Source organism: Triticum dicoccoides, chromosome 4A, assembly GCF_002162155.2.
Source record: "Triticum dicoccoides isolate Atlit2015 ecotype Zavitan chromosome 4A, WEW_v2.0, whole genome shotgun sequence".
Lineage (NCBI taxonomy): Eukaryota > Viridiplantae > Streptophyta > Magnoliopsida > Poales > Poaceae > Triticum > Triticum dicoccoides.
This window is the reverse complement of record NC_041386.1, coordinates 257,084,102-257,096,350: the sequence shown is the minus strand read 5'-3', so window position 1 is coordinate 257,096,350 and position 12,249 is coordinate 257,084,102. Positions and strand designations below refer to the sequence as shown.

The 12,249-nt window shown below is 45.1% G+C and overlaps 1 long non-coding RNA gene across 7 annotated transcripts; it reads right to left on the bottom strand.

The window, feature by feature from the left end:
* Nucleotides 1–8,980: 8,980 nt before the first annotated feature.
* On the bottom strand, nucleotides 8,981–11,978 carry LOC119285753. Of its 7 annotated transcripts, XR_005139779.1 has the most exons (5): nucleotides 11,492–11,978; nucleotides 10,933–11,402; nucleotides 9,971–10,067; nucleotides 9,522–9,580; nucleotides 8,981–9,290 (listed from the first exon to the last, which is right to left on the bottom strand). It is a non-coding gene; the product is annotated as an uncharacterized LOC119285753 (long non-coding RNA). The 7 variants fall into 7 exon arrangements; XR_005139778.1 differs by having other exon boundaries at nucleotides 8,981–9,863; XR_005139783.1 differs by lacking the exon at nucleotides 9,522–9,580.
* Nucleotides 11,979–12,249: the final 271 nt, after the last annotated feature.

Sequence of the window (12,249 nt, the reverse complement as noted above, 5' to 3'; positions counted from 1 at the left end):
CGTTCGATGTGAGATATGTGGCTACTATGGGCACCTGGCCATCTCTTCTTGGCGGCATCGATGGGCCCAGCGCTGGCAATGGAGACCAAAAACCCTCTCAGCCTCCCCAGACTGCTCGCATTCCACCTCTCCGCCCGCCCCGCTTCCCAATGAGGCAGAGCTCTCTGCTCTAGCTGCTCCGCCACCTACCAACGATCTCATCGCCAGTCCCGTGCCCTCCACTGCCCAAACCACCATGGCCAACTATCCGGTGAACCCCATTCCCTTTTTGCCTACCGGCTGGTCGATCGAGCCTGGGCCGGCGGACCGCAAGATTCGCGCCGACATGGCCGTCAACCCCATCCCTGCGCTCAACAATAGCTTCTTAGCTATTGCAGAGGTGAGTAGATTCGTCCCATTGCATATCCGGGAAGGGCTCCGCGACACGATTGAAGGTCTTCTGCATGAAGCGGGTCTGCACACCACCAAAGCATCTGACCATCCCCTAGGTATCGGTACGTTTGCATTTGCCAACTCCTTCATCAGAGATACTGCAGTAAACACTACCTTCCAGCTTGATGACGAAGATCTGGTAGTTTCATTTGTGCGCCACAATGCGGCTCTAAACATGCGCAGCACCACCTATGGACCAGAGGTTTGGCTTATGTACATCGGATTTCCTAATGATTATCAGATGAACTTTTACTTGCAACGTTCTATAGATGACTATGGTCGTCTTGTTTCTTGGAACAACCCCAATATTGACCGTCGTGTTGTGCTGATCAAAGTCCGAGTTTTTCACATGTGTCTGATCCCTAAGAGCATCGTTGTCCGTCAGTTGGGAGGGGACCGTGCCTGCTGGACTGCTGCAGTTTTCATTCTTCGGGGAGCAGACTGGAATGCCCATGACCCTGAAGTACCGGTTGCGGATGAAGAACCACCGCCTGCTAATGGTGTGCCTCACCCCATGTTTGGGGATGGCCTTACTGTCGAGCAGCTCTACCAGCAGCAGTTACAGAACTGGATGATTCAGAATGGTGTTGCCAATGAAAATGGCCCTCACAATGTTGCCCATTATGATGCTCCTCAACATGCCCAGTGGGATGCTTGGCCTGAACCTCCTGCGCCTCAAATGCCTGCCGCCCTTGTCAACTTTCAAGCTTGGTTAGCAGCTCAGGGGTTGCGTGTTCAAGATGGCATTTTGCCTGAAGACAACATTTTGGACAGTCTGAACTCCGCTTGGGATTCTAGCTCTCATGGCAGCACTAATGGGTCAGTCCAAGCTGCTGAAGGGCCTGACACTACGCTATTGGTACTTCCTACTAGGAATGAAGTCATTGTTGTGGACATTGTTGTCTCCTCTGACAATCTTCGGGTTAGCATCTCTGTGGAAGGTAATGATCTGACCAATGCGCTCCTGAATGACATAATTCCCTGCAACACATTTACGACATACCTTTCTCGCTCTATTCTGTCTGTTGTCGCTGCCTATGGCCCTTGGAGTTCTGGGTATGGTTTGCCTCCACTTGACCTACAAACAATTGTCCCTTCCACGGAATTCCAAGTGGGAACTCCTGATGCTTTGTTTTCAGTTTGTCTCTCTCCATGTATTCTGAACATGCCCCCAAGGCCATCTTCAGTTCAGATCTCAGAGCTCTTGGATGATGAGGAAGCCCCTTCTGAAGAAGCGGTTTTACACCCACTGCTTACTATGTCTGGAACTGCTGTGGAGGACCATATTGAGCTCTCCTGGCAGTGATTCTCACTCTGTTGAGGTAGCTGCTGGACCTGTTGACACTCTTGTTCAGCAGGAGGATGACACTGCTTTGGCGCCAACTGAAAGTTCAACTTCTGGGCCTCTTGTTATGACTGTACCTTTCCAGGCCACTGATTTGGGCTTAGCCCAAGTGCTACCAGACCCAGGCCCGTCTCATGTTCGCACTCGCCGCTCCAAGTTTCAGGCTCCACTGGTCACTAGTGAAGTGAGGCGCAGCACTCGCTCCACTAGATATGATGGTTTCAGAGTGCCCCAAATTTCTGATGTCCGAGCTCCTGTTTCCAAGGTCAAGCCAAGACATGCTCCATCTGCTGCTTCAAGCTCATCCGCGCCTCCACCTGTCCAAGCCCCTCCCCCCACACCTCTCCGAACTTTGCAGGAGATCGGCATCAACCGCTGCGCTGTGCCTCCTTTTGAGCTCACGGAAGAGGCGCTGCTGGCTGCTGCAACCCCTGACGATCAGGAAGGAAATGATGGGGAGGACACTACATTCTTGGAGTAATATTCTAGCTCTTCATTATGCCCCTTTTGCGTAACTGGAATGTACTCTATTGGAATGTTCGTGGTTTAAATTCAGACAAAAAACTTCTGGCTTTATCTAATGCTATCTCTATTAGTGGTTGCGCCATAGTTTGCCTTCAGGAAACTAAAAAACCTCTTGTGGATCTGGCGTTTATTAAAACTTATTGCCCTAAGAGATTCGATAAGTTTGCTTTTGTTCCCTCCCGTGGTGCCTCGGGTGGCATCCTTACTATTTGGAACAGCTCAGTTTTTACTGGTGACGTGGTCTTCTCGAATGATTTTGTATTGGGTGTCAACTTCACGAGGACAATTTCTGCACAGTCATGGTCTCTCTATAATTTTTATGGACCATGCACAGGTCCGGCCCGAGAGGATTTCATTCAGTGGCTATATGACATGGATATTCGATCAAATGATGATTGTCTTCTCCTTGGTGATTTCAACTTCATTCGTGGCCCTGACAACCGCAACAAACCTGGTGGCAACCCCAATGACATGTGCACTTTCAATGATATTATACGTAAACACAATCTAATTGAATTACCACTCAAAGGGCGTCTATACACTTGGAGTAATATGCAACAAGATCCGTTGCTTGAACAACTCGACTGGTTCTTCACTTCTCTGCACTGGACGCTTAACTATCCAAATACAATTGTCAAACCTCTTTGCAAGCCGGTGTCAGATCATACTCCTTGCGTGGTAACCATTGAGACAAAAATCCCCCGAGCCAAACTCCTCAGATTTGAAGCTTATTGGTTACTGCACCCTGGATTCATGGATGTTATTAAGAAAGTTTGGTCTCGGCCTATCAACTCCCCCAATGCGGCCACGGTTCTTTGCCGAAAATTCAAGCTCCTGCGTCAAGAACTTAAAGTTTGGACAAGAATATCTCTAGATTATCAGTGGCAATCGAGAACACTAATAAAACGCTCAACGAGCTTTATGATCTAGAAAACATAAGACCGCTCACCAACCCTGAATGCAACTTCCGTAAGATCATCAAAAATCACCTTCTCAGGTTGTTGGACTATCAAAAGCAATATTGGAAAAAACGTTGCACCATACGTTGGGTTAAATTCAAAGATGAAAACACCAAATTTTTCCAAGCAGTTGCCACTAAGAGGTACAGGAAAAACAATGTGGCTATACTCCAAACTGAAGATGGCATGATGGTTGAGGATCATACGGGCAAGGAAGCTTTGTTGTTTCATGCATACACGGAAAGGCTTGGAACGTCTAACCCCACACAAACGCGCTTTGATCTTCCGGCTCTTATTCAACCGACTGCTGACCTTGATCACCTCACTGATCCCTTTAGCAAGGATGAAATTGATGGGGTTGTCAATGAAATGCCTGCAGATCAAGCTCCGGGCCCTGATGGTTTCAATGGTTTATTTCTTAAAGCTTGTTGGCCAATTATTAAGGAGGACTTCTATACGCTATGCGATCAATTCCACGCTGGTGATCTTAATCTCCAAAGTATTAATGATGGCCTAATCACTCTCATTCCCAAGAATGGATCACCAACCACAGTTAATGACTATCGCCCGATCACCTTGCTTAATTGTTGCCTCAAACTTATTACTAAACTGCTGGCCAATCGTCTACAAAAGGTGATCCTACGCATCATTCACCGTCGTCAATACGGTTTCATCAAAGGACGGTCCATCCAAGACTGTCTGGCTTGGACATTTCAGTATATCCATCAATGCCAAGCCTCCAAAAGACAAATTGTGCTTCTGAAGTTGGACTTTGCTAAAGCCTTCGACACCATTGAACATGAAGCAATGATTAACATTATGAAACACATGGGTTTCAATGAAAAATGGTTGTCCTGGATCAGAACGATCTTCTCCTCGGGCCACTCATCTATTTTGCTCAATGGTGTGCCAGGCCGTCAATTCCACTGCAGACGTGGCGTCAGACGGGGAGACCCCCTCTCACCTCTCATTTTTGTACTCGCTGCGGATCTTCTACAATCAGCTATTAATGATGCTTTCAGGAGAGGCTTGATCCACCTACCTTTCCCCTTCAATGGTAATATGGATTATCCGGTCGTCCAATACGACAATGACACGTTACTTCTCATGCCTGCATGCCCTAGACAAGCTGAGATCATCAAGAACATTCTATCTGATTATGCCCAGTCTATTGGCCTGAAGATCAACTTCCATAAATCCACACTAATACCCATCAACTTGGACCCGCAATTGGCTACAGATATTGCCTCTATCTTCGGATGCTCCATTGGTTCCATGCCTTTCGCCTACCTTGGCCTGCCACTAGGCACCTCCCGACCAACACTTATCGATTTTATGCCTCTGGTTAGCAATGTGGAAAGAAATCTTTCTGCCACGCTCTCACTTATGTCGCACGCTGGGAAGTTCACTTTGCTCAACGCCACAGTCACGTCCCTACTCATTTATGCTATGTGTGCCCTCAAGTTCCCGCCTAAACTCATTGAGATACTGGATAGAATCAGGAGAAGATGCCTCTGGGTCAAAAAAACTGATCAGGGTGAGAAATCAAACTCACTTGCTGCATGGGACATGGTTTGTAAACCTAAAAAGAAAGGAGGGCTTGGTGTGATAAACCTCAAGATCCAGAATGAAGTTCTTCTCCTGAAGTTCTTACACAAGTTTTATAACACACTGGATATTCCCTGGGTGCAACTCATTTGGGACACATACTATGACCAGAAAATCCCACACGCAATGGACCCGGTTGGATCTTTCTGGTGGCGCAATATTCTGAAGCTCACGCCGACATTTCGCGGGATTTCTCATGTTAATATTGTGTGTGGCTCCACAGCCCTTTTCTGGAAAGACCTATGGGCTAATCAAATTTTACTGGACTCTCATCCTCGGGCTTACTCATATGCAATTAATGAAGATATTTTTGTGCGCGATTTCTTGGGGAGCACGTCCCTTGGATCGGCCTTTCACCTGCCACTTCCCCCCCCCCCCCAAGCGTTTGAGGAAGTCTGACACATTCAAATGATCGCTTCGTCATTCCAACCTATGATCTCTGCTTCGGATGTCTGGAGCTATGTCTGGGGCAAATCTATCTACAGATCAACGGACTACTACCAATTCTTTTTTCGGGAGGTTCATGATCATAAAGTTTTTGAATGGCTTTGGACATCCAAATGTACTATGAAGTTGAAAGTATTTGCATGGCTTCTCCTCCACGACAGGCTGAACACCTGGAATATGCTCAAAAGACGCCACTACAACATCGGTGATGACCACAACTGTTTGTTGTGTGGGTGCAACATCGAGGAAACAGTGGAGCACATGATTTTCACGTGCTCATTCAGTAAACGATGCTGGCGAGCCCTGGATATCAACTGGGAACCTTTTGAGGGGAGGATACAAGCCATTGAAGACCAAAAAACAAACCACCCCACGCCCATGCTGTTTGAAAAATTTGTTGTGGCAGCGTGGACCATTTGGAAGGAACGAAACAACAAACACTTCAGATCAATCGATCCTTCCTTCCGATCGTGGCTTGATAGATTCAAGAAAGACTTTGAACTTTTGCAGCATAGGGTCAAAGAGGCAAATAGGCCTCTAGTTCTGGATTTTGTAAACTCTTTGCACTAGACCCCCCTTTTTCTTTAGTTCTCCTGGGTGGACCCAAAGTGGTCTAACCTACCCCCTGATGTAAATACTCACCTTGTACAGTTACTTTTTTAAATTTATTTACACAGTAGGAGCCTTTCCTACTGTTCCGGGTCAAAAAAAATAGTCCAATCAGCAGCTGACTAGGTCAACATTGACTAGTCAAACTGACTGGTGGGACCCAGCTGTCATAGAGACTGTGTAAGTTAGTAATTTAATTAAGTTAACAGATTAAGTGGGGGGCCACATGTCATTGACTTAGATATTTTTAAATGGGCTTTTAAATGAAATGGGTCCGCATGTCATTTTCAGTTATTCAACTAAATAGTTTTATTAGGTTCTAATTAGGTGGTTAAGGGAATGGTTAAACCGGGCGGGCCCACACGTCAGTGGGTCAACCCAGTGTTAGAACGTGCATGCGCGTGAGTTTAGAGAACGGCGGCGCGCGCGGAGCCGGCGGCTCCGGCAACCAAAAGGGCCAGCCTGGGCATCAAATGGACAAGCGCGATGCGCCGCGTCGAGTTGTGCCTTCGTCTAGAGCTAGGAGCGGCCAAAACAGCGCCAGGGGCGACGGTAGGCGGCGACCACGGCGGAGCTAGCGTCAACCGGCACTGGAGGGAACGGAGAATAGAGAGGAGAGGCCAGGCGGAGCCGGATGCTCACATCGTTGCAGAGGGCTCGGGGAGGCCGGATGGACCCTGCCGATGAGGTCCGGCGGCCGAACTGGCCGGCAGGTGCGACGCAGAGCAGAGGCTTGCGAAGGTGCGGTGCAGGGACGACGGTGAAGCTGCGGGGCGAAGGCGTGGTGGACGCGACCGAGACGGCGAGGCGTCGGCACAGCAGTGGTGGTGGAGGCGGGCGCCGGTCGACGAGGGGTCTCCGACGAGGGGGGTCGAATCCGCAACGGGGCCTCCGGGATCCGTCCCTCTCCGGCGAGGAGGCGGCTTGGCGCAGCACGGGCGCGGAGGACCAAGCAGGTGCGGCAATGGCAAGAGCTTTTGCGTGGCGGTGGCGCGAGGACGACGATAGGCGGCGAATCCCCGAGCGCGGGCGCGGCAGCGATTGTGGGGCTCCGGCACGGCAGAGGATGGGGATGGGGCAGGGCCTCTCTGCCCTGGCGCTGGAGGTGTTGGGTGTGTGGCAACGCTGGGAGTGCGAGGAAGGGAGATGGGGATCGTGGGGGCAACCGAGGGTATTGGGCTAGGGTTGCAGGGTGGGGATTATGCAGGGGCGCAGCTGGGCCAGCCTAGTGGCATGGTGCCCTGCTGGGCTGAGGCCCAATTGAGGGCGGGGGTTGGTTTCTCCTTTTTTTCTTATTTTTCTTTTTACATTTATTAGTTTTCTAATTTATTTTTAATTAATTAAAAAATAATAAAACAATTTCTACATTAGTATAACTAATTATACTACTGCCACAGATAATTTGGCACTAAATAAATTAGTTGTTTACTCTATAATTTATAAAAGGTATTTAATAAATTGTTATAGCCATTGTTTTATTTATTTTAGAGCATTTAAACACTTTATAAAAATGTGGTGTCTCCACTATTATTACTTATGAATTATTTGACACAACCTGAACATTTTAATTTGAAAACTTTTATCATTTGACTTTAATTTAAAGTTGAATTTAGATCGGTTCTAAACTAACGCGAGGTTAGCAACAGTAATCAGGGTGACTTGGCATCAATATCAAAGGGTTACTATAGCTTAATTATCCCGGCGGCACACTACACGATACCGGTGAAGGAAGATAACATCCGCAAATGTTTTCCCGACGTTTGGCGGACAGACAAACTGAAAAGGGGCGATTGCAGATTCACTATGCTAGAGACGTGTGGCAGACGAACGGACTACATATTCGGATTCGTCTACCTTTTCTAAGCAACTCTCATGTACAAATCTATTTTCATCCGATATAGAGTTTAATTTCTATGATTTTTCAAAAATTTACTAATATTCTAGATTTTTTAAATTACTTTTAATTCAAGTTGACCAAGTCAAATTGACTTGTCAAAAGGAGAGCTGTGACCCGTATGTCTTGGACTATTTACCTAAAAAAATAATTGAACCTAACTTATTTAATGTGGGCCTACATGTCATCTACTAGTACTAGACTAACTTAGCATCTACTAGCTAAACCTAGTACTAACAAGGGCCGGCCACACACATACCACACACCACACACACAGCACGTAACTCACTATGCTAGGGGTTAATTCTGGTCTCTGTTAAAAGAAGATAGCATTTTGTGATTGTTGTAGGATTTAATCTATGGTGTGTTAAGCCTCTCGTTTTCTTACACGGGTTATTATTGTCAGTTGGTCCGTTGTGTATTTCATTTAAGCTATGAGGTACTTCCTCCGTTCGGAAATACTTGTCCTAAAAATGGTTTTATCTAGACTTGTTTTAGTTTTAGATACAATCATTTCTAAAATGGTAATTATCCATCATCTTTCCACTGGCCTACAATCATCTTTCTAAAATGGTAAGTATTTCCGAACGGAGGGAGTAGTTGTTTGTGTGAGAGACAGCTGGATGTGCGAAGCTCAATACAATGCCAGGACAAAAAAAAATCATACAACGCATGTGCTATTCCGTTTGCTACTTAACATTTGGTAAGTATATATGGGAACACACATGGGATATGGGAACATACATGGGCAATACGTTAGCATTAGCTAGTCCCAAAATGGTAATTATCCATCATCTTTCCACTGGCCTGCTCTTAGCTAGTCCCGGAAATTAAATCAAAACAATTAAAGTTTGGGCTAATCTTGTTGGCACCACACTGTATGATGTGTTGCACATGTACAACAGCATCGATCTCACAGGAGTCTGGCGTGGTATTGATGTCAAGAAACCGACATCATATGACTCAATTTTGTTCATCCGGAGGATACTTGAATACATCATAGTTATTGCCTACTCAAACATTTGCATTTTTGTCTCTGAATGTCCCTTTTCAAGTCCACACATCCAAGTATCCCTCCAGTAACCGAGTAAATTATAAACTCGGATAACTGTCTAAAACATGGCTACATTCTATATAGTGATTAAGGCGGGGACAGAGACAGGGGCAATGAAACATACCTTTCGCTTAATGTAAGAGAAACAAACTATAGTAACTACGAAAATGGCTAATTATAACGCCATGCCCATAGTAGAACAAATTAGTAGCTTGTATATTTGCACATACCACTCGCATCTAGCAACGCATCTTAAATACATGTAAAAGAATGGTTGGTTGCAAAAACATTCAGAAAGTTAAAAGGAAAATGAAGCAGCAACCTTTCTTAATGGTAGCATCATCTCGTCATTAGCAATAGAAATAAGGACCTACCAATTCTTTGTCCTTAGGGATGCAGAGCGGCACCTGGTCCGTCCTGCTCCATAGGCAAAACAGGTCAGGTTAGTTATAGCAGTTTTTTAGTGATGTAGTTCAGTTTGAATTAACACCGTGCTTTTGGAGGCTTATGCGGAATGATGCCCTACACCCCTATCTGTACTTAACCAAGGAGCTAAAAAGATTGTTGGAGAGCAGTTGGAGACTAATTGTTATGCTCAATAAGGAGAACTAAAACAGTTATGTGTAGGAACCATTCATTGTGCTTAACCTGAAAAATAGAAGAAATTACTGGTAGCCTGAAATCACTGAATCCCCAACAATACATGGCTGAAATAGGAACACTAAGTTAGCAATGACGACAGGTTAATCTTTAGAAACAAAAGTAAGAGTTCATGCCATTACAGAAAAGTAGTCACAGAACAAAAAGATAAGAAAACCAAAAGATATTAGCAGCCCATAATCCAAAGTGTAAATAGACTTAGCATTGACGATGGCGACAATGACACTATAATTCAGCGTCCATAAATATTTCCATGTGTCGTGAACTACTTCTCTCAACTGAACATAGTACTATTTGCCCATGGATTTTCAGGAGTACAGCAAAATCCTACTGAAAGAAAACAATTGATTGTGGACAGCCTTAGATTAAGTGGGTGACATATAGAAACAATTTAAAGCACAAAACAGAAAATAGAGCAAGATAAGAAAGAAAAATACCTATTTAATGACACAGTGGGGCCTACAATAATCTCATAGCCTCCTAACTGAAAATGATCAGAAATAGAATGGATCCTAAATATCCCTGCTGCACCAACTGCTAGCGAATAAATATGAATCAGAAGGGAGCACTTAACCGGACGCCCTACTTGTTTGTGCATAAACAGTATAAAGCTTTGTCGTCACCCATATTCTTTGTGCATCATTATGAAGTATTGGAAGTAAATGAAAAAATATTACATTATCAAAGTATAGATTTAATGACAAATTGAGAATAGTCAAAGCTCTTAAGTTGTATCACTTTAATCAAACATTTACTTCACCTTAAAGTAGTAAAGTCACTATCAGAAACAATGTAAAGCGTCCTCTCCACACAAAATTAATCAAGTGTGTGCTCTTATATATGCATTACTGAAATTCTAAAAGTATGAAGAATTTCAGTTTTCAGAAGCATTTGAGCATAACCCAAACAAGTTTTCCTCCTCCCAACAGAAGCACTTGAGTATAAGCCAAATAAGCCCCCCCCCCTCCCCCACCAATAGCTTTTTCTGTACAAAAAAACTGTCGAAGCATGTATGCTCACCTTCAGCTGCTTATACCATAGAAATACACCTAGTATGCTTTGTCCTACAACTCTACCAATTCAGTTAGACTACCCAATAGTTCAATCTAAGTTATGCTTCTACATCGTATTTACTTCAAAATTTCCATGGCAGTATATACGTACAAAGGGAAATGCAGAATGAAAATTTCAGACCAAAACATGAAGGAAAAAAATCATGATTGAAGTAAAGCTTCAGCTGCCCTTTGTGCCACCCGTGAAGCTTCTGTTTTCAAGTGCAGCTTACCATCATTGTTAGCACTTATCATGGATAAACACTTTGTGCAAGTAAAAAACTTCGGTGTTATTTACGAATATCAAAGAAAAACATAGGCTACATACTTCAAAACATATTTCTTACATGAATGCCCCGGGCATAAAAAAGAGTTCAGAATGTCCAATTTCCCATCTCTAGCAGATAAACATGGTTCAGCCTTTGTGGAGGTCGGTAAAGCTGAAGACCATTTGCCTCGCAGCTTGTCATATCTAGATCCCTGATATTCACATCTTCAGAAACATGCTTGTCATCGTCTTGCAAATAGGAGATGCTCGTAACCATTGGAAACAGTAACTTGCATGTGCCCTTGCTAAGGCTCCAAGATTCAAGGTTGCCTACATCATGTATGTGAAAAATAATTTTAAACCACAAAGTTGAAGAAATAATGCATTCGAACATCCTGATAAAATCAATCTGCACATCCATGTGAATTTCAACTAATTGGTAAGATTTACATATCTGCAGTTAGCGAAGGAAGCAAATCTGGATTGGACAATCTTCTCTTTGATATGCATCCGCTCCATCTCATAAGATTGGAACTCTGCTACTTGCCCCTTTTGGACCAGAGACAAAAAAAATACTCCTAAGCAAAACAGAGTTGCAATGAAGAACAGCAATACGAAAAAGGAAAAGACAGTGGTACCTTTAGATGATCTCCTAGTCAGGATCTGCAAAATAATAATTATCGGACCATCAAGGACAGAGAAACCTTGGAACCTGACGGAAGGAGCAGGCGAATGGGAGACAGAAACGCCACCGTAACACGGACACGGGTCGGTGTTCTAGGTTAATAAAGCGTCATATAACATCATTGTCCTTCCACCTCGACTCAAACACATATGAGAACCGGGCTAGAAGATTGAACCTCGTTCGCCTGCACAGGTTCTCCTCCCCTCGTCCCCGAAGCGAGCTGATGTTCCACAGAGAGAGAGAGGGAGAGAGCTTGCAGGACTTATGCGAAGATGGTAGAAGCGATCAGAGAGAGGGAGGGCAAGCTGGGAGCAGTCTGCAGCCGGTGGCGACGCCGGTGAGCCTCGAGAGTGGGTCGGGGAACATGCGCGGTTAAGCAAGGTGTTGGATTGGGGGAGGCGATGGATGCGTCGATAGCTTCCCTACCCTTGGAACCACCTCCCCTCTCTAGGCGCAAAAAAAAAAAAAGGAACCGCCTCCTCTTCTCCCCTGGCGAGCAGGCGAAGCGAGCCACGGAAGGCCCCCACAATTGACACGGGGAACACCAAGTTTGAAACCGGCACGCCTTCCCCTGCATCCTCCCAATGACCAGCGGGGTCCACCGCACTATCAAAGCCTGGAGCGCCCATATCTTCCTATTTCTCGGAAGCTTAGAGTTTGCACTGATTTGGTCCAATGGGATAAAATAGAGTTTGTCAAGTATACTTTTTA